We start from the raw sequence: 24,052 nt of genomic DNA, 5'->3' as shown, positions 1-24,052 counted from the left end.
TACTTTCCTCCGTTTTTTTCTGCAGAATTACACTGACAGAAGTGATGAGTCACAGCAAATGTGTCATTTTCACAATAAGACAGCTTAGGCAGAAACAGACAGTTTGACAAACTGGTCTCAACTTTTATAAACTGTTCAACTAAAAAGACTTTGGTGTGATGGAAACACACATCTGCTGCTGAAATACTCAAGCACATGGAACACATAGCAACGTGTTTCAAGTTCATGTTAAATATTTTTATGTGCGAATTAGCAGAAATAAAGAACCGATTTAGCAGCAAATAAATAGAAAGCTGTCAATAGACATGTTACCATTTGGGTCTGCATGACTTGACTCCATTTTCAGGCCTAAATAAAAACAGAAATTTGGACAAAATACATTTTTCGGTGTGTAATTTGTTCTTAAAACTCCTGTGAGGAACTTTTGGTTTGTGTTGATTTTGGCGCCCCCTGTGGACAAAGCCGTACCTCTTATCTCTTTGCTCATTTGTCCTGTTCATGCTTAAGTGGCGTTTTTTAACAAAAAATCTCTTCCTGCTTTCTCTAACAGTCATATGTATCACTCACTTTAAATTCCTGCCCTGGAAAATGCAAACAAAGGCAGCGTGCAGTTAATCGCTTCCTCTGACACCTACCCCCCACCAACAGAGTCAGGCATTAAAAATAACTATATAGAAATCATCAATCTTGTCACTTATGTCTGGTTTGCTTTTGTAGGTCATATAGAGTAATCAGAATTAATTTCAGTCTGTTTCATAACCAGTGAAAAACTCCTCACAGGAGCTTTAAATGAAGACATTAAAGAGTTTAACTTGTGAATTATGATCTCAACTAGAGATGTACGATATTGGATTTTTTGCCGATATCTGATATGCCGATATTTTCAAACCCCTTTTTGCCGATTGCCGATATATTAGAACATCAAGTCTCCCCTGTAGTAGAACTGATATCATGCCTCTTCTTATTGCAGTGGCCCACTGGCAGATACAGAAATAACTTAATGCAGTGCTTTTTAAAATGTACACATTCACTGGGCAATATAAGAACACTACTTAAACTTAGTACACAATGCCATATTTATTTGCATACAACATATTTAACTTTCAAATAAAATTGTAATATTCAGACAACATAGACAGGCTTCTCCTCACATGAGCAACCATTGCAAATAGCAACTTGGCTGTCCGAAAAACTGGCATACCGCAGACATCTTGCACCCTTCTTCATGCTTGATGGAAGAGGCGTGGTGCAGGCAGTGTGCTCGCACACTCGTGCCGGGCTAATGTCGTAGCATTACTTCAAGCTTTTTTAGGGAATCATCAAGCATGTAGGCGTAATTAAAGCGTTGTTTTATTGGTGGAAAATATCAGCAGAGGCCAATAATCTGGCAAGCCATAATCTGCAGATACCGATAACGTGCTGATAACATCGTGCATCCCTAATCTCAGCCTTCTGACACTGTGATTTATCACTCCATAAAACGTGCTGTTGGACAATGTTGGACTCTTGTGTAGTAAACCAGTATTCTAAACTGCAGAGCAAGGAGGACAACACTAAATTAAAAGAACCTCAGTAGCGACAGTTTTTCTTTGAAACACAGAAAATGTTGTTTTCTGTTGTTTGGAACAAGAAAACTAAAACTTCTCCCACCAAGGCCAGCCTTCTAATGAAACACTTTCAGTCACTCCCTGAAACCCTCTGTGACGACCTCATTGCTTCAAACTTGTTTTGGTGAAATTATGAGAAACTTTACTCCATTAAAGTCTTTCAACTTAATGCTAATCTAGTTTTTGAATTCACTTATTTCTCTGAGGCAAATATTTAATTACTCTGCAGATTTAAATTGGGTTATATCAAACATTCAACAGGTTTTTAAAATGGGATGCATTGTGATTGATTATACAGTAGATACATTACCAGTTAATGAATGAAATTACCCAACAGTATGAGAAGCAGGTAAAATTAGTTCCACCTTAACAGACTACAACAGAGGCATGCAGGCATCTGTAATATTAGTCCAATATCACAGGGAAATAGTCAGAAACAAGCAGTGTTGTGACCAAGTCATCTTTGCTCAAGTGAGTCTCAAGTCATCAAGTACTTTCACTTTGACCCTTTTTTCGTCATCTCTTTTTTGACCACTGTGGAACAGCTGAGACAAGTTGTGAACACAACATTGACACTGAGTGTTCTCATCTTTCTATCTGATATGGTGAAAGAAAACGGCTGCTTATTCACAGGTCCAGCAGACATGGAACAACGTTCAGTCATTTAGAGTTGTGCTTCTGTCCACCTGTCAAACCAAAGTCCAATATTCACTCTCTTTCAGGTCTGTTTTTGGTCTCTATCGACTCCTGAGGGAGTATTTGGCTAAATGCTGCCCTTTCCCCAGCTGGTCTCAAACAGTGTTTGTCTGCTGTTTGGGGATGAGCAGCTGTCTGCTGCAGCCCAAAACAGCACTATGAGAGCAGACGGAGGGAACCACAACAGTGGGTTAACATGAGACGACATCGACTATAAAGCTCTGTGAAGCTGAGGGGGCTGCGGATCCGGGTGGTAATTCTCCGCAGGCTCATTAATATGAGCGACCCCTTTCACACGGGACATTGTTTTCTCATTATCTTTCCTTAAACTGCTATAAAAATACTGATTATAGCAGCTTTAAATAAACTGTATGGCAATAAGGGGCAGATCCAGACTTCTTTGACTACAGTTGCCCAACTGGGACACTGACTTATGAGTGGCATCAAATCTTCTCAGTTTAATTCTCCAAGGAAGAAGATGAACATCCATAGAAACAATTTAAAGTACTGACGAAAGTAAGGCTGGCACCTGGGGTGGCCAATCAGATTTCAAGGAGGGCCCAGGCCACCCCTGGCTATCCCTCTGGATCCGCCCCTGATGGAAATTCTGCAGCTAGGGGTCTCTCAATTAAAAGGACAGACTGTATTAAAAGATGGACGACATGACAGCCCCCTAAAGGTGAAGCCAAACCCTCTCTATCGCCCCCTGCTGACTGGCTGCAGTGTAGGTCATAAAGCCCGCCTCCTCCATGTTAACAGATGGGACATGAGTCAAACTATAAAATCAAAATACACAGCAAATACATTTTTCTGTCATTCTAGTTAGTTCTGATCATGATTTATGTCCAAGTGTTCATTTTTTCAACTTTGTACAATGACCGCAGATGGAGACGCGTCATCAATCTTTATAGTCATTGATCAAAAGTATAACAAAAGACGTAGCTGGTTGATGTTGTAGCTTGGAATCATGGGCGTTGTTGTCTGCCTTGTGAAACAGCAACCTTTGCCGCTAGAAATACATCTTATGTGACTCAGGCAGAAATCATGTTCATGGTCGGGGTAATGTATTACAGTTTTATTCACGTTAGGTTCATCCATGTGATATCATTTCCTTCCAATGAATAACCTCAAGTGATGTTCACTAACTTTCTTCCTCACTGTCGGACACATAAGATGTTGTTTCATTTGTAACGGATGTCTTTGAGTTATGTAGGAGATTGTTGTTGGACCACCATTGGAAAAAAAGTCAAAGTCATATTATTATTGTAACATTTTAACCAAATATGATTTCTTAACCTGGGAGAACATGATCACATTTGCTGATATTTTATTTTAAGTGTAGGGGGATTGTAAAACACCACTTAGGAAAAGCACCTCTGGACAGTCAGCCTTTTCCTGTCGAGCAGCACATGCCTGGAGCACTATACCCACAGAACCAAGGACAGTGGTTGCTGGACAACCAAATATGTGCTCATAACCTGGAGTAGTAGTTGGGTAATTGAGAGGTCAAGTGTTCATTGTGATGTGTTACTTAGGATTTGTTTCTTTTGTGTGTTTTGTATTGGTTTTCTTCAGAAGCCATCAGCCTGCCAGGGACTGCAGGTGTAAATGAGCCTGTGTGGTTAAATCTGGCATATTTACATGATGTATTCAAGCACTCATGTTGATCAATGTGCATTGTCCCTTTTTTAAATAAATAAACTCAAACTCAAAAATTATTTGGGAAACTCTCAACTCAGCAAAATATACAGCATAGGTTCGTCGTGTTTCGACATTGTACTGTGGGAACGTTAGGTGTCATGAAATGTACTGGCTACAAGTAAAACCTTGAATCTACTTCTTCTACTTGCTCAGTTTTGTCAGCGTGTTATGCCACAGTATCCAAAGCTGCATTCAGCTGCATTGATAAAAGACGACCCAGAAGCTGTCCTATTGTGACGTCCACTGGTCAACAAACACATTACTGATGTAATCTGAGGGTGAAATAACATGCCTTTGTAAATAGAGCATAAAAAGAAGCTGCTTTGTCCTTAAGGAGTACAAAGCAATACAAGCTTAAATTACCCACAGCTCTGGGCTTCACCTTTACTCCTGTAGGCACAGATGTTATGTTTGCAGTCATTATCGGACTTATGTGACAAAATAAGGAGCTGATGTCACTTTTATGTAGGGCATTAGTTTTATTATGATAAAAATATGTATTTGGCAGGTATGTGGACACGTAACATCTAATGCAGAATCCAGACATAGGTTCCCTAATAGGATCTTCTATCATGTGATGTTATTCATTATTTTATGTGCAAGAAGTCGTTGGAGTTTTGTGAACATAATGATGGATTTTTTTCAAAGTAAAGTGCAATACATCTGCCACTTTCTTTTATTGAATTCTTTGCAAAGAGCAGCCCCGCTTGAGTCCAAAGGTTTTCACAGGCACTTTAAATTCTGCCGGAGTCACACAGGTAGCTACCACGGACTGGAGAGCCTCCCCACTGTATGATGAAAGCACGCATCACACAGTCAGCTTCCCCTCCTCGGCAGCCAGAGGACAATCTTTCCCACACCCCGAAAACATTGAGAAAATCGTTACATAACCCAGAAGCTGAGATCTAACAGGGGAGGGGGGGAATCCTCAATATTTAACACCTCTCATCTAACATTCGCTTTGACTCAGACCGCCGAATAACCTTGTGATCTCCCCCATCAAAGCTCGCTCAGACAGTCACCTCACATCTCCCTCCATCCCGAGTCTAATCGCCGCTGATTGGCTTATGAAAACCATAATCACTGAGAATTACTTTTAATGTGATGACGGTATGTGTGGGTTCTGAATAACTTTAAAGTGACGAGCCAGTGCAGGAGGGTTTTTCTGTGCCGACTTGATTTGAAGTAGCTGCACAGTCACTTCATACAGATGTGGTTTTGAAAGCTAATGAGAGCGAGCAGACTCCTCTCCTCTACAGGGAAGGGAACAGCCAAATCCCCATTGAAAATCACTTCAATATTCCTATTATAACCCTACAGGGACATAGCAAGCCTATAGACTGTGTATGGTGCTTCCACTGTGAATGTATTTCCATCTTCTACAGCATCATGTAATATGTAATACCCTTATACTGACCTATACTATATCTGAATGTATACTAGTGAGTTAGTGACCTTATCCATATTCAGTGTCACTTACTATTCCTATTTTACTGCTATAAGATTACACATTTAATGCGTCCAGGCACTCGGCCGTGACCTTATGACCTTATGTAACGTGATGGCATTTTAATGTCTTCTGCCAGCAGGCAAAAGAGAACATATTATTCTTATCTTGTGCTCTTTTGTGCTATTAATGGTGGTCTTTGGTAATTCATCATCATCATTTTAGTCACCCTAAAGACATTTTGTGTCAGTCAGTTGGTTTCCTCCACACTGAAATATATTAAGAATTAAAGGATGGATTGCTATGAACTTTTGTACAGACACTCCTGGCCTCCAGAGGATGAATCCTTAGAGCTTAGTTGATCCCCTGACTTTTTCTCCAGCGCCACCAAGAGGTGAAAATTTGCGATTTTGAATAAAATGCCTACCAAAAGTGATAATCTCTAAGATTTTCATTTAAATAAATGTCTGTTAAGTCAATACCTATCGCCAAATGAGGTAACACAATGGTGATTGAGCCTATGGCCCACTGATGAAAGCCTTTGCATTTGCAGTATATAGTATTATTACAGACTGGGTGTCTGTGGCGACTTGCGTGGGAAAAAAATCACAAGCAGTGCCCAGTTAGTGACGCGTTTTCCATCAGCCAGCAGTGGTTGGTCTGCCAGAGAGGGTAGGCGGAGCTAAGCGGCTGCTTTTCCGGTCTCTGTAAGTGTTACGAGTAAACAGTAATCTACTATGGCTGAACAAACAAAGAAAAGATGGATGACTACAGATACAACTTCAACAATAAGTGAAAATACAAAGAAAAAGAAACAAACTCGACGCTCAGATGAAGCAAACAGTCTTAAAAGGAAAGCGACCGTCAGCCAGGAAAATCAAGAGTAACAACAAGAGCCAACCGTGGACGTCACACATGCAACACTGTCTGGATAACTTGTCCTGCAATTACCGTTTATCGCCATAGGTGGCGCCAAAGAGAATTAAACTGAGATCTTCAGGATTATAACTTTAACCTATGGATGGATTATTAAGGAAAATTCAGTAAAGACAGTCATGGATCCCAGAGGATGAATCTTTATGACTTTGCAGATCGTGCGACTTTTCATCCAGCTCCACCAGCAGGTCAAAGATATACATTATCCTGACAGAAAGTCATGGTTCATACAAGATGAATCTTATCCTCTTTCTTTTCCTCTGGTGGATGAATCATGGTGGATCCCTGTGGTTATCCTTTAACTTTACACCTCATGCTATTATCAGGTCAACATTTCGATCTGTCCCCAACTTTTTCTATGACCAAATGTCATCACTAATCTATGAATATCTGTATTTTGTGTTCACCATTTTGATCCTTTATTGATAGGACAGCTGAAGAGAGACAGGAAATATTAAGAGAAAAGACGGGGGGATGACATGCAGCAAAGGGCCAAGGGCGGGAGTTGAACCAACCGCTGTTGCTTCAAGGACTGTAGCCTCTGAATATAGGGCGCCTGCTCTGCCCACTGAACTAAAGCGACACCCTGTTATTGAGTTTTAGCGTGAAGAACTACTGTCTCATTTTACTTTTATCAGCTTAAAAATACAGTTATACAGCAATGTTTTGCACTAATAAGCTAACATCTTAAATTAAAATGATGAACATGGTAAACTTTACAGGCTACTTGCTAAACACCAGCATAATAGCATGCAAGCATTAGCCATTAGCATAGCTGCAGACTCTCAGACTTTTTAGTGTGTCATCTTCTGTTTCTGTAACATTGCTACCTTATGATGTGTCCATGGTACTCAGGTTTTATCTTGTGACCTTCTCTTGCATGGTGGCGTTTTATGTTGTGTATTTGTTGGTGAAGAAAAGATTAAAATATCACCGTCCTCTACAGTGGCTTTTTTATATTTAGAAACATACTAAAACTTAACGAGTGTAGCCTAAAAGCCGGGTAGCCTCGCTGCTCATTCTTCTAATACTGAACCTCCTGAACCTTATTTTCTTTCATACCTTATTTTGCTCCACATATTCTGTGTAAAACTGTTTCTCTGTTAAAACAAAAGCCAAACCCGTACAAAATAACAGGGCAGGAGGTGGCTGAAAGCGATGGCTGTTCGCTTTACATAAGTAAATTGACCATAAATTCAATTCTATTCCCAGGCGTATGTCTGTGTGTGACTGTGAGAGAAAAAGAAAATGGACCTCTTTGTTCATCTTGTAGCTTATATGCAGCAGAGACATCATTTTATGGCACAGTCGCACTGAATTAAGTCAAATTGAATTTCTTTATCACATCACAGCCGATGAGTCTAATGCCACATGATTTCTGCTTAACTGTGGCAGTCATTAGCTCATGTCTATTGTAGCTTATAGGAAACTGGAGGCGATTGGTTTCCCTCTTGTCACTCCAACATATTTGAATTGAATGGTGATTGATAGAGCGAGGAGGATGGGAGGGAGGGAGGGAGGGAGAGAGAGAGAGACAGAGAGAGAGAGGAGCAACTAGCGAAGAAGCCTCAGCAGTTGCCCAAGCGGCTCCACACAGCCAGCAGGCTACACTCTTTAAGATTTGTCTTTCACATCATCATTTTTTAATACATTGTTTGAGCAGCTGACGCTCTGTCTCGCGCGCGCTGTCTGTGCTGTATTGGACACGCGGCTGGGATTTTCTTCACTGTAACTTAACGGTAGAAGCAGTTGTTGGACCGGCGTTTTTCGGCGCCTCCTCGCAGCGGATTTACAAAAGCCTCCTCGGAGCACTGCAATGATATTCAGCACCCTGGACAGAGACTAAGCGTTTCAGCACCTTGGACAGAGACTACCCGACCACTGGAGGTAAGCTAGCAGAGTTAAACAGCCGCTTTTCTGCTCCATGTTATTCGGAAACAGCAGGAAAAATTGTAAATTAATCACTCTCCCTCAATATGTTGAACATGCTACTACTTGCTTCGAAGAGAGACAGAGTGGACATTAAAAATGGCACTAGCTGAGGTTGGGTTGAATTTATTTTAGTTATTACAGCAGTTCAGGCGAGTTTTTTTGGCATAATTTCACCAACGCTGCCACTTTCTAGCAGTCTAGTTTGCGACTCTTCCCACCGCTCCACTCGGTGTCAAACCTGCAAATGTTCGCCTTAAACTGTGAATAATTGTGCTGTGGTTTGGCAAATGAGGCTAAAGTAATCGCTTAACATTTTCAGAAGTGTTATGATCATTTTCGTCGGTCGCTAAGCTATGGTAAAATAAAAAGAAAAAAAGCGAGCTTCCGTTCGCTAACCGTCAGTTTTATTTAAGGCAGCTGTTTATTTTGAAGAGTCAGCGCGTGCCCTGGCAGCAGCGGCTCGTGCCTCCGGTCTGCGCGGAAAAATCAGCCCATCTATGTTCTGTGGGGCCCCCCACCACCACCTAACACACACACACACACACACACACACACACACACACACACACACACACACACTGACGCCCACAAAACCCCCTCGGCACGCAGCCATCAGCTAGCAGTCACTAGTAAAATATATAACTCGCGACCCCCGCGTGCTTCCTCACCGCACCGATATTTCACAGTGACTATCTGATAATGAACACGAGACACGCGCTCCTCCCTTTTAACCTATAGCTACATTTACATTACGTAATATTTTTTGCTATTAGCCCCAGCGTGATTTAGTACGAGTGGGCAGACTGTGGGCCTCGGTTTTTATTGCTCAATGGTACTAAAACAGAAACATGGCTGCCCTAAGGACCCTCTTAATGGGTTTTTGTTGCCCGTGCCATGTGTTTAACCAAAGTTAATCTCGTAGGTTTGACTTTTATAATGCTTATAGGCCAGATATCTGACTGACCAAATAATATCTTGGCAATCATCAGTCATAAAAAGAGATCAAATGGTCGATTAATCGTTACAAAGTTAATGAGCTATGCTGAAAGGGTCATTTTTTTCTTTGTTTTTTTTTTAGCAAAGATGCTTTGTTTCTATCTGTTTTGTCCTTTTGCTGCTTTACTTTGTGATATGTGACCAGTAGCTAGTTGGAGATTATTATGTTGTTAGAATATGTAAAGGGCATTTCTTACGATTTAAGCTAACGCTAATCGATTAATCAAGAAAGTAATTAGCATTTTAAATCTATAATGAAAATAATCATTGGCTGGGGCCAGAGTAATATCCCCAGTGTCTCAAGTGTTGGTAAATACTGTCACATTGAAGCACTCATTTATTTTACATCCTTGTAATCCGAGCAGCACATTAACTGTAGCCGGGATTAAATGTGTGACCTTTTGGCTAACAGAGGGGGAACTTGAAATTGATGTGGCCACCCAGCCTCTGTGTTCCCGCTCGCTCGGCCCCATGCATCACTCGATCTGTCGGCTGCAGCTCTTTTTGCACGGAGGAATTAACTCCCTGAATGTAAAGGGAGAAAAATGCCCATGTCAGGCCTGCTTTGAATAAGAGGTGACCCCCATGATTTTTTGCCTCTGGCGCTCGAACAGGCTCTGATAGCCCTAAACACACACACACAATCTGTGTGCAAGCCCACAGTGATGTCGTTTTTTCCCTTCTAGCCTGGATTTTAATGATGTTCATTAGGATTTTGATTACACTGAATGTGTGATAACGCTCGCCTCGGTGTTAAGTGTGTCTGATATGTCGGCTCCGACTGTGAGTGACAAGAATTTAGCAGGAGGAAGCCAGAAGTGTGACTCACAGCGGTGATACCCGCACAGGGCTCCGCTCCAGTGTCCTTAAAAAGAAAGGGAACACATTTTCACGAGCCAGTTTTGCCTCTGGGTTATTAAGCTCTGGACCCTACTGTAAAGAAATTGCGTCTCTATATCATGGAGATGATGAAATAAATGCAAATTAATCTTTCATGCTCAATTTATTATCCAATAAACAGACTGGATTTGAATTTGAATAGTGGCCCTGCAGAGAGAGCAGGCCACACAATTGCCGGTTACCTCTCTCTCTAAACTGCCTTTGTCTTGTTAGAAATGAAATCCCAGGGTTGGAGGGCGCTTAAGACACTGACTTCAGTGCTTTTATTGTGAGGCAGTACTCGTACCATAAAAGCAAATCCGGTTTAACAGTCGTTTGCCACCCTGGGGGGTTACGGCTTAAATGGTGCACTGTCTCAAACGGTGCCTGATTGAGAAACAAGGCACAGCGCACAACCTCAGGGTCAGCAGTTACGACGCCCTCATTGGCATCCAGGACACAGCATGCTTGATGGACTCTGCTTTGGAATTTTTGCATTACACAGATTGCCGGCTGGGGTTTGCTTTTCATGAGTGTGCACTTCACGTGCTCGCTCCACACTGGATCATGTTTCCGCATGCCTGGAACTCCATTTATGGGTCTCTTAAAACCCAGAAACCCCCGCTAGAAACGCAATTAAATTCAATACTGCTCTAACTACATGACCGGCCGGTGTGAAATCCAGTGAACGCCTACCCGCCCTCCTTACTCCACACCCCCCCTTTCCCAATCAGCCTCTAAAAGCCCCTCCCCCTCTCCCCGCTGCAGAGTGATTTGCGGTCAATTTGAATGATCAACTGAAGACAATCTGGAAGGCAATAGCTGTCACAGAGAATATCAGGCCGCAATAAGCTGCACAGATAAAACCTGCTAGTCGGGGTGATTTTTTCACTCCTGTTTGCTCCTACAGCTCCCTTTGGCACTGATTAAAACTACAGAAATGAAAGTGCTCTGTCTCTGCTGTGCTAGGCTCCACAATGGGAAAGGTTGCACCATGCTACGCTAAGCTAAAAGCCTCTGCTCTGAGCAGTGCTCGGCTCCACGTCTTTAGCTGCTGTTGCATCCGATGCAGCATAAGCACTGAGCTCATCTCATCGGTTCTCAGCCACTGGTTTTCCACTTCAGAATGCTTCCGAGGGGCTATAATCTCGCTGACATAATGGCGCCCACCCCGATCAATAGCCAAATGGCAGAGCGGATCGATATCTACCATACTGTAAAATAACGTGGCCCGAGAGAGGGAGAGGCAGAGGGGGGGAAAGCCTGCAGCAATCACATGTGTGACTCTGGGAACTCTTTGAAAATATACTCCTTAATTATGGATCAAAAATACCAACCTTGTTAACGAGCCATGTATTATAGATTGCTGCACGATCTATGCTAATGCAAGCACAGCAGTTGGGGGAAAAAAACTGGCACTGCTTTGCTGCTCTCTCTAATCACGACGCATGCAAATACACACTCACGACCAGTACATGCACCCAGAAGAAAAAGTAGAGCCAAAGCTAAGATGTAAAACTTTGCATATCCGTGATTGGTTGAAGAGCAGTTTCACCTTTTTGAACGTGATCTCAAAATACTCTCCTTGTTGCCTTCTTCTTCATACACCAACCAGAGGATTTCAAACTAAAACCAGAGAGAAGTGTTCACACATCTAACCTATTTAATTACCAGTCTGTTTGCCTTCCCCAAGGAGCCAGAAAAATTCATTAATCAAGCTTTTATCTGAGCCGAGCCCAGAGAAGTTTAAGATAAAACGTTCATTTTATATGTTGCAAGGCAGTATGGGAAACTTTTCTGCCAAGTTATCGGAGAGAAAACAGCCAGAGTTTTTCACATTCTGCTCTAAAGGCCCCTAAAATCATCCACCTGTTTGAAATGGTTTGTCTGCAGCATCCTCAGAGATAATATTATGCACAGCGAAATGGCATAATGGCTTTGGCGCGAAAACAAATTGGAGAGGTAACTAGGTAAGGGTCACAGCTAGAGCTCGGTAACTGCCGCTTTTTCCGACAGAGAAGCAAATTACCCTGAATAGAAGATAAGAAGTTTATCTCTCTGTCGGTACAGGGGAAGAACCGTTGCATGATTAGATCCAGCTTTAAAAGAATCACCGCCACCCTCAATAGGGGTTTCTCTGTCGGAGGGCAATTTGGCAAACTGCTCAGCGTCTCATAAAGCAGGGTTGCAATAGCTCCGCCGGACGTGTGTAAATCAAAGGCTTCAAAATGGAGAGTGTTGCTGGAGGAGAAAACAAATTTGCAGATGTGGATTTTAACCAATCACTGCCACTGTTGATGAAGACGGGGAGGTGTTATGGCGTCGTAAAATTCTTCTGCATGCTGGTTAAAGATTTTTCCTTATCACCGCTTCGACTCGGGCTATTTTCTTGCCGCTAGCTTAGCCAATTTGCTCCAGCGGAGGGCATGAAAAAAATGGACTCGTGTAGCAGAATGCAAAGCTTCGTCCAGCTGAAATGTTTGGCATGTTATTACCACACAGTTACAGCCACCCATATACCCTCCCACACACACAGACACACTCTTCCACACATTGCATCCACGCTTTAAAGAGAGCGTGGCAGTGCGGGTATATGGCGGTGAAATATTGGAGCCATTGCAGCCCTGCAGGCATGCAGTTATCAGGGATACAGAACTGATAGGAAATCAATCAGCTCAAGTGGAGTGGCCTGGCCTGTGGTGAAGAGGAGCCTTGTCTTCTGCTGATGCTCGCTTTGATGTCAGCAGCTCCCTGATCTAAGCTTTGAAGCAATACATACATGCATTAACTGTACATATGTACTTTTATCTATCCTTCCATCCAACCCCTCTATGTGCAGGATGTAATTGCAAGGCTATCATTGTTCATGTTTGCCTTCCTGATAAGCAGCAGACATGCAAGGAGTCATCGGCCTTTCTTGTGATGATGTTGGGGCATGTTTGGACTCTGACTGGGCGTTGTAGCTCCCATCTAATCTTCTAATAACAGTCAATATTGATTTGTTTTAACCATGAGCACAATCTCTCTTACACCCTGATAATTTAGTTTTAACTAAGGCCACAGAGCTAGAGCCAGGATGTATCAAGTAGACCACTCCCCAGGAAATAATAATAAGACGAAGAAGACATGCTTTATTAGCCCACAAGGGGAATCCCCTAAGGACAAGCATGCACATGGACGTGCGCCCCCAGCAGCTGGGTGATTGGGTGCCTTGCTGAATGGCAACTCGACAGTGCACGACACGGCTCCTCTCCAGCTACCAGTCCCAATTACATGCTTGGTTCTGTACTTGAACTGGCCACCCTCCGATTCCCAAGTCAAGTGCCTACAGACTGATACCCTCTAGATAAACCCTGTAAACTCTTAAAGAGGGGGTGTTATGCTATTTCACATTTTCAGACATATATATAATGTTACAATGTTGGATGTCCAGTCTAAACGTGGGTGAAGTTTCAAATCTGTAGGTAAAAGTATGTTGGAGTAATCCCCTGCTAAAAAAGTGTCAGTCTGCAGGCTGCTGTGAACGCTTGCTTTCAGACAGACTTCTCAAGACGCTTCACTTTGTGATGTCACAAAGTGGAGGAACTATATTTGGGCATCAGCCCGAGACACAGCAGAACTTCCTGCCCACAGCACAGTTCAAGGACACGCCCTCCCAGCAGCTCAGTCTGCCTCTGAATTTTTTTCCCCACTCCAACGCTCTGCTCAACGGCTCTGCTCGTAAAGTTGGTTAAAGTTCAAAGAAAAAAATCTCAGTTCGGTTCTTCATCTGAGCGTCAAATTTGTTTCTTTTTCTTTGGATTTTCACTTATTTTTAAAGTTGCATCTGTAGTCATCAATCTTTTCTTTGTTTGTTCAGCCATAGTAGATTACTGTTTACTCGCAACACTTGCAGAGACCGGAAAAGCAGCCGCTTAGCTGCTGGGTGATGCAAAACGCGTCACTAACTTGTGATTTTTTCCGCAAAAGTCGCAACAGACACCCAGTCTGTAATATTACAAATGCAAAGGTTTTCATCAGTGGGCCATTATGGTAAGGTGACTGAACAAACATTTATTTACATGAAAATCTTTAATATTATTACTTAAAGTCTTTGAGAAAGTGTTTCTTTGGCTGTGAAGGAAAGACATCACTGTTTAAGTTTTAAAGGACAAGAGCACCAGACGGTCATTTCAAGTCAAAAAAGTAAAGTTTACTCTTTGCTGACAACTCTGTAACACTGTCACAGGGTAGGAGGCGTGAATCAAACACTGAGTTCTGCTGCTCAGTAGGCTTTGGAGAGCTGGCCAATCAGAAGAAAGCGGGCTTGTAAGGGCGGGGTTTCTTAAAGAGACAGAGCTGACTGAGTCGTTTCAGACAGAGGCTGTATGAGGGCTTGTAAAGAGCACCAGGGTGAGAAAAATGAAAAAAATGCTACTCCACAGGTATCACAGAGTGAAATATGAAGCTTGAAATGAGCATAATATAAATTTAAGTATTGTACATTATATATTTTACCTACTCAGTTAAAGTTTTATTGTTTGTAAATGTCATTTTTCGTCCACACTGTCAGGGAGAAATGTAGTCGCTAAAGCTACAAGATGATTTTTCTTAACTTATCCAGATAAACTGAGTCAAAAAAAAAAGATATAGTTCTAAAAAATATCTAATATTTACTTTGTTTTTACATGAGCCTGATGCAGTGCAGAGGAAAAGTCTGCATTTTTTACCATAAACACTTGAGAGTGTGTGTTGATGCTGCAGATTCCAGCAGTGAAGTACGAGCTGTGCAAAAAGACGCTTTCGTGTTTCACTTATTAATTTTATATAATGCTTATATGGAAAGTTAGTAGAAAGGCAATGACAGATTATCTTGTTGCTATGTATGTATGAGGACTTGTTGCTCTACCTTTCCATCTATATATTTATTATGCTTGTGTGTTGGCTGAGCTCAGTGTAAAGTGGGCGATGCAATGCGAAGGCAAACAGCAAACAAACTGTTACATCTCTATGTCGACCTCATATCTAATTCATGCACGTTACTGTAGCTGCGTATATGTGCTGCGAGGTGCAACGGCAGCAGCTCTGGCCGAAGCTAAATCACACACAGAGACAAACAGGGCAAGGTAATGTTCTGTAGCTGGAGGCTGTGGAGGATTTAAGTGTCCATAAACATTACTGTGCCACATTATCCCGCAGAGACTGTTTCCTTTATAATGATTCTAAGTAGGAATGTAAACCCATTTTCATGCAGAGCGCTCAATGGCTTCATCCTGACAGGAGGCAGAGACAGGAAGTGTGTGTGCGCGCGTGTGTGTGTGTGTATGCTCCATTTACATTTTCACATTTTACAGAAGCTGTTACAGGAAACGGCTTATACAACAAGCGTAACCTCACAGGCTTAAACGCAGGCGCTGTCAGCGTAACAAGCATCCAGTGATCTATCAGTGTGTGTGTGTTTGGCTGTGAATTCATACGTGCACACGCGCGCTGCCATGCATGGCCAGGGTGTCACAGCAGAGCTCCTGTTCCTGCTATATAACGCTATTAGACAGGTAGTAGACTGTTCTGCATGTTTAAGCTGCTTCTTATTTCCATCTTTCAAATCATCGCTGCGAGTGTGTGCACCTGTCCAGATGGTAGGTGTGTGTGCGTTGGTGTGCGTGCATGCATTTAAATGCGCTCGGTATGAGTGTATTTCTCCCGGTTTTAGAGAATAACAGTATTTGTGTATGTGTGTGGGATTCTGTGAACTGTGAGGTTATATTGGTTTATGTTTGGAAACGTCTGCGGGCATAGAAATGTGTGTGTGTTTATGCTTAAAGTATGTGTTTGTGCATTTCTGAGTGGGTGGAAAGCACCCTTCTGCTGACAGTTGTGCAGTAAATAACTTTTAATTTAACATCCTCAAGGCGAGGATGAAAAACCATCTGAGCATTTCAGAGAGAAAACTTCGATGATTTTTTTTGCACTTCTCCGGCTCTGAAGTTCTGTGAGTCCACCAGCGAGAGCTACAGATGGTGGTGACAAATTAAAAGGAAGAAAGTGAGTGTGGAAAAATAAACCGCAGATGTTTCTTCACAGGGCGGAAAAGGTCACTGTGTGGCATATGAGTATGAAAATTAGGTGGAAAGCCTCGTTTCCTGCTCTGTGACGATGCATTTTCCAACCTAATCAAAAGGCTTTTGAAATAGTTTGTTTAGATTAGCCGGAATAAAATCTCTCAACCCTCTGAATCCTGTTCTAAAAATGTCAAAATCACTAAAATTGTAGGAACATGAAGCGCAACCAGCGAGCGAGCGAAGGCAGCCGGCTCGGGCCTGTCGCTCCACTCACACGGCTCACTCCTCTCGCTGAAACATATATCCAAATGCAGCCGATCAACCGTGCCGCTGAACTTAAGCTGACAGAGCTCTGCCAGCGAGCTCACCTGAAAGCCACGCTGTCACTTGCAGCTACCGCTGCTGTCACTACTCCTGCTCTGATAGCATTTCACAAAGTCACCGAGCAGCCACCTGTAGGGTCGAGAACTGAGAACTCTTAACACAGAGAGCGGGGCGAGGGGGGGTAGGTGTTATTTTACTCTGCTGAGCTGCAGAGAGCGACACGTTTAAAGACAAGGCAGCAAATCTATGTGTTGGAAAGTTTGCATATTAATTAATCATGAGTGTTGGGGAAGATACTTGCTACTGCAAACTACCAATTACTACAAATAAGTTTAACTTGAGCAAAGCTACAAGAGGGAGACAGACATTAGTTTGGTTAACTAAGGCCATTTCTACACGTACACGGGTATTAGTCTTCTTCGTTTCCAAAAAAACTGTCCACACAAGCATGGTTATAAAAAAAAAAACCACGTCCAAACAAAAGCGCACAAACACAACAGAAACGCTGTCATGAGAACGCCACACCAACAGGCGGCGATATAACCCAGTCATGCAAAGAAGAAGAATCGCGGCCAATCAAATGGCACCTTTGTTCCTCAATATAGTGGACGAGAAACTGTACATATATGTGTAAACATATAAAAAGTCCTGTTAGCAAGGTTAGACACATCACTGTTTTTGTCAAGTACGTCATTTTGCATAGAATGCTGCCTCATGTGTGACGCCTCCCAAAGGAGATAACGGCGCACAGCCTGACGTAACGAGCCAAAAAGTCTCCGCGGAAACTGAGTTTCTAAAAGTCTTCTGGCCGAACATTTGTAACATTTGTAAATGATTTAAAATCCAAGTATCCAGCTTCTTGGAAAACACCAGAAATTTAAAGCTGTCTTGCACAACACAATCCCATCTGGGCATCGTACAGGGACAAAAACAAGTGCAAGTGCTGCAAGTAATGTAATATTTTGGTTGTATAGAAATCTGGATTTTGTATAATCTGATAACCACTAAAACACTATCGAAAAAATACAGATCTTCCACCTTCCTTTTCTGCACAAAAAAGAGGTTAATTGACTGTAAATATAAATGTAGTTTAACTACCTGCAAGCTTCTGCAAAATAAAGGTAAACAAGTTAAACCAAAGCTGTGGCTCAGTGGTAGAGTCAGACATCTTTCAATTGGAAGGTGGGCGGTTTGATCCCCGGCTGCTGCGGTCCACTTGTCGAAGTATCCGTGTGCAAGACACTGAACCCCAAATTGCTCCAAAAGGCATAGCCATCATCTGAGTGTGACTGTGTGAATAGTCCTCTCTGCCATCAGTGAGGGAAAGCGAGTGTGAACGAGTGAATGTGACGTGTAGGTCTGAAGTCCATTTACCATACAGGTAGCTACTTCCAAACACTGTTGGTTATTTCTGTGTGACTGAATTGGTTTTCCTTGAACAGCGCTGGTATGTTATGGCGTTTGCAACAGTTGTTTATATGGGAGATGCTGGAGGAACATGTTTGACAGTTCTCTTCCTTTAATAAAACCAATGAAGGGGGGGCGCTGGTTTAGCTCAGGCCCCCCGATATACAGAGGCTACAGTGCTCGGCCCTTCGCTGCATGTCCTCCCCCGCTCTCTTCTCCCAATATTTCCTGTCTCTCTTCAGCTGTCCTATCAATAAAGACAGAAAAGGCCAAAAAATAATCTTTAAAAAACAAACAAAACACATGAGGGAGCAAATATTGAACAAAAGTGGTCATCCCTACAGTAGAGCAGCAGTGACTAATGGAACAATATAAGTAGGAGCACTGGAGATATTCTGAAAGCTTGCAATGCTTTATTAGATACGTCATGTGGGTTTTTACCTTAATGTTACTATTTCACCAGGGGAAACCACTGGGATATTGCCTGCTCTTAGATTATTACCAATCTCAGATCCCATCGGCTACAGTCTGAGACGATACAGCCTCTGGGGACACTGGTGAACGTGCCGGACGGTAAGCGATAAACAACTTCCCGTCAAGACTTCCTTTTCCGCGTGCTGCATTGTTACTGGAAGAGAACCCGTTTTCTTGTGATTGACTTGTTATTAAGGGGTCTTACCTTTGCCGAAAGTTCAACATCATGATGCAGATTTGTAAAAGTAAAAATTCAAGCTTTGTCAGGTCTGTCCTCAAGAGGAGAAGAAAACTTTTAAAATGCTTGTTTGCTGAACGGAGGTCGGATCGATCTGATGCGTTCGAGGAAGTCGGGAAATCTGATTGCTGAACGGCTTTCGTGACACAGCATCAAGGGAATTCATCTGAAGTTAAATTTTAGATCTAGAACGGATTGTTAGCTGTTAGCATGCAGATGTCTGTTTATAGAAATTAATAAAAACTTAAATCGTCATCACATGATGCTGATGGGAGAGGGTTGTCAATTTACGGCGGATTACGTTCCACCAGCTTTTGCTCTCCTCACGGACTGTTTTTCCTGCATACGCCGCAGCCTGCTGATACGTGATTGGTCAATACTACTCGGACTACAAGCGTAGTTCAAACAGAACACTTGCCTTCCCGGAAATCCATGCCCCTGCCTAAATAGAGATTAGATTATAAGTGACGGCTAGGATCAGATCAGGGTGCAGGATGGCCTAGGGGCTAGGTCTCCTAGTGGCCCCTATTGTATGCTAGTTACAAACATGATGAATTAGAAGCATCTGCAAAACAAAGAGATGCGTAAATCATCCACACTTATCTTAATGCAAAGAGAACATCAAAAGCCTGTTTGTCCTTTTGTGCATTGTGCAGTGTGAGTACTTGATGATGAGATGTCCTCAAAAGGAAATCTGTGCATCTGCATCTGCATCTGCGTGTGTGTGTGTGTGTGTGTGTGTGTGTGTGTGTGTGTGTGTGTGTGCATGCACTGATGTGCGTATGCCCGTCTGCACAACTGCGCACTGCTCACACTGATTACGGCACGGCCCAGTAAGTAGAATACCAATCTATATATGTGCACATATGGGACAAATTCAACCCAGCTGGAGGACATAAAAATATTACCATAATATTCAGAACATATTGTGCTGACCGTACCCTGCTGCACTGCTTATCTATTTACTAATGGACATAAAGCAGCCAGAGTGAAGGTTATATGAGCTAAAGCGCTGTCCGAGCTGAATGCATGCAGTAGATAATAAGGGGACGTCATTGGCTCGTCCTCTAAGTGAGCCTATTAGTGCAGGTTGAGACTGTTTCTGCAGAAAACACACTGTTTGGACAACCTTCAGTGCTGTGCAGGTGTGGTTGTGTGTAATTACAGTATATGCTAACTTGTAATTAAGTCAAGCCCACGGAGGCAGCACCCGAGCTCGTCTAGGCTACATGCGCGGTGCTCCAAAACAGAGGCTCTTATGATTTAATTACCACAAACACACACACGGGCACACTGAACATTGAGCCAGCAGAGCATGCCTCACACGCTCTTATATCGCTCTCTGTATTCCCCTCAGTCGCCGGCCTTTGCCAGCCCTCCACAGACTCGCTGGCTCTGTGAGGTGCAGGAAGAAGGTGGCCGCCGTGGCAGGGAATTAACCCTGCTGTATAGGGCCACCTGACCCATCTGTAGGACATTATTGCCTGTGTGTTGTAGGTTTCAGCCCAGCGAGCGCAGTAACTATTGCATCAGCATCGATACAGATCAAGGCTGACGTGGAGGGGGAGAAGTGAGACTGCCTCGGCCAGGACTGGTGGACTGCTAGTTGTTGCTTGGGGGGGGTAGCGTTGTTTGGTGTGACTGTGACTGTGGATGTGATAGGCAGAAGCAGATGCTGCTGTGTCACTGCCTCTTGGCTCCGGAGATAAAGGGACCCACTTCTCCACTTTATTTAACCAGGAATATTCCTAGTGAGATACAAATCAGATACAAATCTCCCTTAGATGTCTCCTGGCCGAGACAGGAGCATAAAGAAGTTTCACATAAAAGAATGAACAAAAGTCTAAGGGCCTGTGTCCACTGTGCCTGTTTTCAATACAAAACCAATGCAGGTCAGCGTTTTCAGCGCTAAGCGTCCTCAGAGCCAAAACGCCCTCAGCATCAGCTGTTTTTTTATCTCAGTTAAAAATGGTTCAACTTTTGGAACACCGCCGCGCTCGTCAATGTCACTTCTCCCTCACCGACCAATCAAAATCAAGAAGGGGCGGGACTTCACATATCAACTTTGTCAACAACTATGGCGGAGGAAAAGCTAACCCTGTCATTTTTTGGTACAGTTTACAGGTGTTGAGCTGCTGCTAACGCCAGGACACGACTATTTCCATTGTTTTTACGTTTTCGCTGTAAAATCTCTTTGAATAAAAGCAAAGCATACAAAGCGATTTAAAACAGACTTAACGATCACTACCAAGGGAAGCAGACATGCCGCCAGACTACTTTCATATCCTGGCAACAGTAAGCGCCGGTGAGAAGCGCTCTGAAATTGATCGTGGGCGCTGCCAGCACAAAAAAGGCAGTTAGAGGACACAGGCCCTGAGACTCACAGAAATGACATCAATCAATGTATGAGAAATGTTCGGCAACAAAACCTGCAATCACTGGTCAAATAATTAGACTTCTGATACCGATTCCACCACCAGAAAGGCCTCTGGTAGCGCCCGGAAAGGGGAAGAACACAAGTCTAGGCACAGATCTGATATAGATTTATTTTCCAACCCTTTTTGCCGATTTCGATAATGATATATTAGGCACATGTTTTTTTCCACCTAATTGCAGAGAACATCAAGTCTCCCCTGTAGTGGAGTTGATATCATGCCTACTCTTATTGTAGTGGCCAAAAACTTGAATGCAGCATTCACCCAAAACACGGCAGTGAGGGGGACATGCCCGGACGTGTTTACTGCACCTACTACGGAGATATCAGTGATCGCCGACAGACTCTTTTTATCGTGTGTGGGTCCGTGAATATGTAAGTTAGTTTTGCACTGATGTTTAAGTCACACTCTGTTAGCGTAGACTTTGGCCGCGAGTGTATTTTCGGCGTGTTTGATGTTGTTAAGTCGGGAAAATGAGAGAATGTGAGCTAACTGTTAGCTAGTTAAGAGTTGTGAAAGTTGTTTAATTTCGATTCATTGGCTCGAGTTTCTGTGACTTTTTAGTCTTTATTTGTATAGTGTTCATAACTTTCCGCCGGCATTGCCCGCGCACACTCGTCGTAGCATTATGTCAAGCTTTTTTAGAGAATCATCAAGCATTTAGGCAGAATTAAAGCATAATTCAGTCATTCTCAAGCCATTATCTGCAAATACCATTAACGTGCCTATAATATCGTGCATCCTTAAGTAATATATCGAGTAGAGTCATTTTTTCTCGAGTCGACTCAAGTCCAAGTCCACACCTCTGGGATAAAGCAGCTTCACGTCAAATATCGATGCTTCTCCAGCGCTTTTTGACGTGTCGAACAAATCTTGTCCATTTCTACATTTACTCTCTCAGTGGTGGCTGACCGTCAGACAGTCTCTGAGCCTGCTTTACAAAAACGATAGCAATCATATCACATCCATACATTGTTAATAGTATATAATATAGTTGAAGTTATAATATAGGTGACTCTGTCGATCAAGATGAGAAAGAAAAGACATTAAAGGGACCAAAGACAGAGCGGGTCCATGGACAGACATAATGTGTCCCTGTGACCGAGGGTGGCAGCTACTGAAAGTTTTAGTAGTCGGAACATGAATAAGAAGGCAGATCATGTTGTACGGCCTTGAAGAAAGATGTGCCTTTCTTCCTTTCCTCTGTTCCTCCTTTACTAACTTTCTTGTAGACTCTCCCTCTCAGGCAGAAGATAATGCAAGGACACACACTCACCCGGCGGTGATGTACTCTCACGTGTACCGCTTCATTTGGTGTGTGTGGGCTTGAATACAAAAGGCTCGTCCTTCTTATCTTTGCCTGTTGTCTTCATGTCTCTTTGTGTGTTGCGCATGTGTGTGTGCGTGCAGAAGAAAGGAAAGAGAATTCTCCGACATTCAAATGTGTGTAAACGCTTGTGGGTTTTTCCTTGTTTTCAGCGACAAGCCGTTTTTTATTCACCGGCCTGTCTCTCAACTCAGCACGGCACTAATAGGCATTCTGCGAAGCCACTCTGCTCTGCAATTAAGCCTAAAATCACGGCAAAAACAGTGATAAACAAAGATGAAACAATTCACACCTTGCCCTCTGCGGAGTCCTCAGTCGAAGTCAAACACTATTATCATCCAGGCGATGCATTTGAGCAGGTGGAGGCCCGCTCTGCCAAACACTATGCCCTTGAAACACATCAAACAAAAGCAGATGCAAGTGCCTGTTTGTTCAAACACTTATTAAAAGCCCATATAGGCCGTTTACGTGGGTGTTGTTGCTGGAACCGGAGCTAAAAGCGGTGGTGGGTGCTTCATCCTCGTCCACAGAGCGCTCTGGCAGTGTGCGGGCCCCGGGGCGGCTGCCCATAGTTTCATGTCGGAGCCAGAGGAAGGGACTGCAGCCGCCACCGCCGACCAGCACCAACCAGGGCTGGAGAGCTCCATCTTCCAGCAAACGCGCTCATCTATCCTGAGCTGGCTGCGGCGTTAAAGAGATGGCTCCAGGAATTAGGGAAAAAAAACACATGAATTGTTGTGTCTGGCTTTCTATCTCTCCCTCGTTTCGCTCATTCTCTCTTTTTCTTCCTTTCTGCAAAATGTTTACGCCTAATGAAAGCCGACGAGCTTACTCCCTGAAGTGTGACGCCTTTGAACGTTATTCTTAGCCTCAGCAGATCAATATCATACGCTCGCTGTCCGTCTGTTTGCTATTGCTCAAACTTTATAGTAATGAACATATTTTTTGAAACCTCAACAACTCTCGGGAGTCGTCTGATGAAACCAGCCGTATTTGGGTCGTCTGGTGCGTTTTGTTCTGAAAGCTGTCAGGCAGAATAATACTCCTTCTTGTATCTCATACTTCAGTCTTAATCTCTCTCCGATAATTGAAGTGGAACAATCAAATGCTCAAATTCCCAATCAGAGTAGTCACTCACGGTGATGCAAGTTGATGGAAACCCAGCGTGCAGTGCAGACGGGGAAGCTTGAGATGCATCACAGGCAGGCTTGCTGTTCTGGTCAAACAAGCGCTCAGCCGGCTCTCTGTTTACACGAGAGCTGGTCAACAGGAGTCAAGGAGGTGAATCGGAGGTTGACTGGCGCCTTGCTTCGCCGGACAGAGTTTTACAAGGTCTCTGTCAATAGCTGTGACAAGCTACAAGCGACGTCTCTGCACTCATGACTGCACCGGGGGAAGCCGTATACTGAGGCTCAATGGCTGGAGCATAACACTAACAATTCCCACCGGACCTACTCGGGAGGTTACGACCTGTCATAAAATACAGGAGGGACAAAAACAGGAAGCAGAAGAGAAAATGCATCAATTATGATAGATAGGGGGAAGAGAAAATCATAGTGCTGAAAAATAAACAAAGTAGATGCCGAATGCGCACTGAAAATGATAAAAAGCA

The sequence above is a fragment of the Semicossyphus pulcher genome, unplaced genomic scaffold (assembly GCF_022749685.1).
Source record: "Semicossyphus pulcher isolate SPU_LCO1_2020_fin unplaced genomic scaffold, fSemPul1.0.p SCAF_11, whole genome shotgun sequence".
NCBI classification, from domain to species: Eukaryota; Metazoa; Chordata; class Actinopteri; order Labriformes; family Labridae; genus Semicossyphus; species Semicossyphus pulcher.
This window is presented reverse-complemented; position numbering follows the sequence as displayed.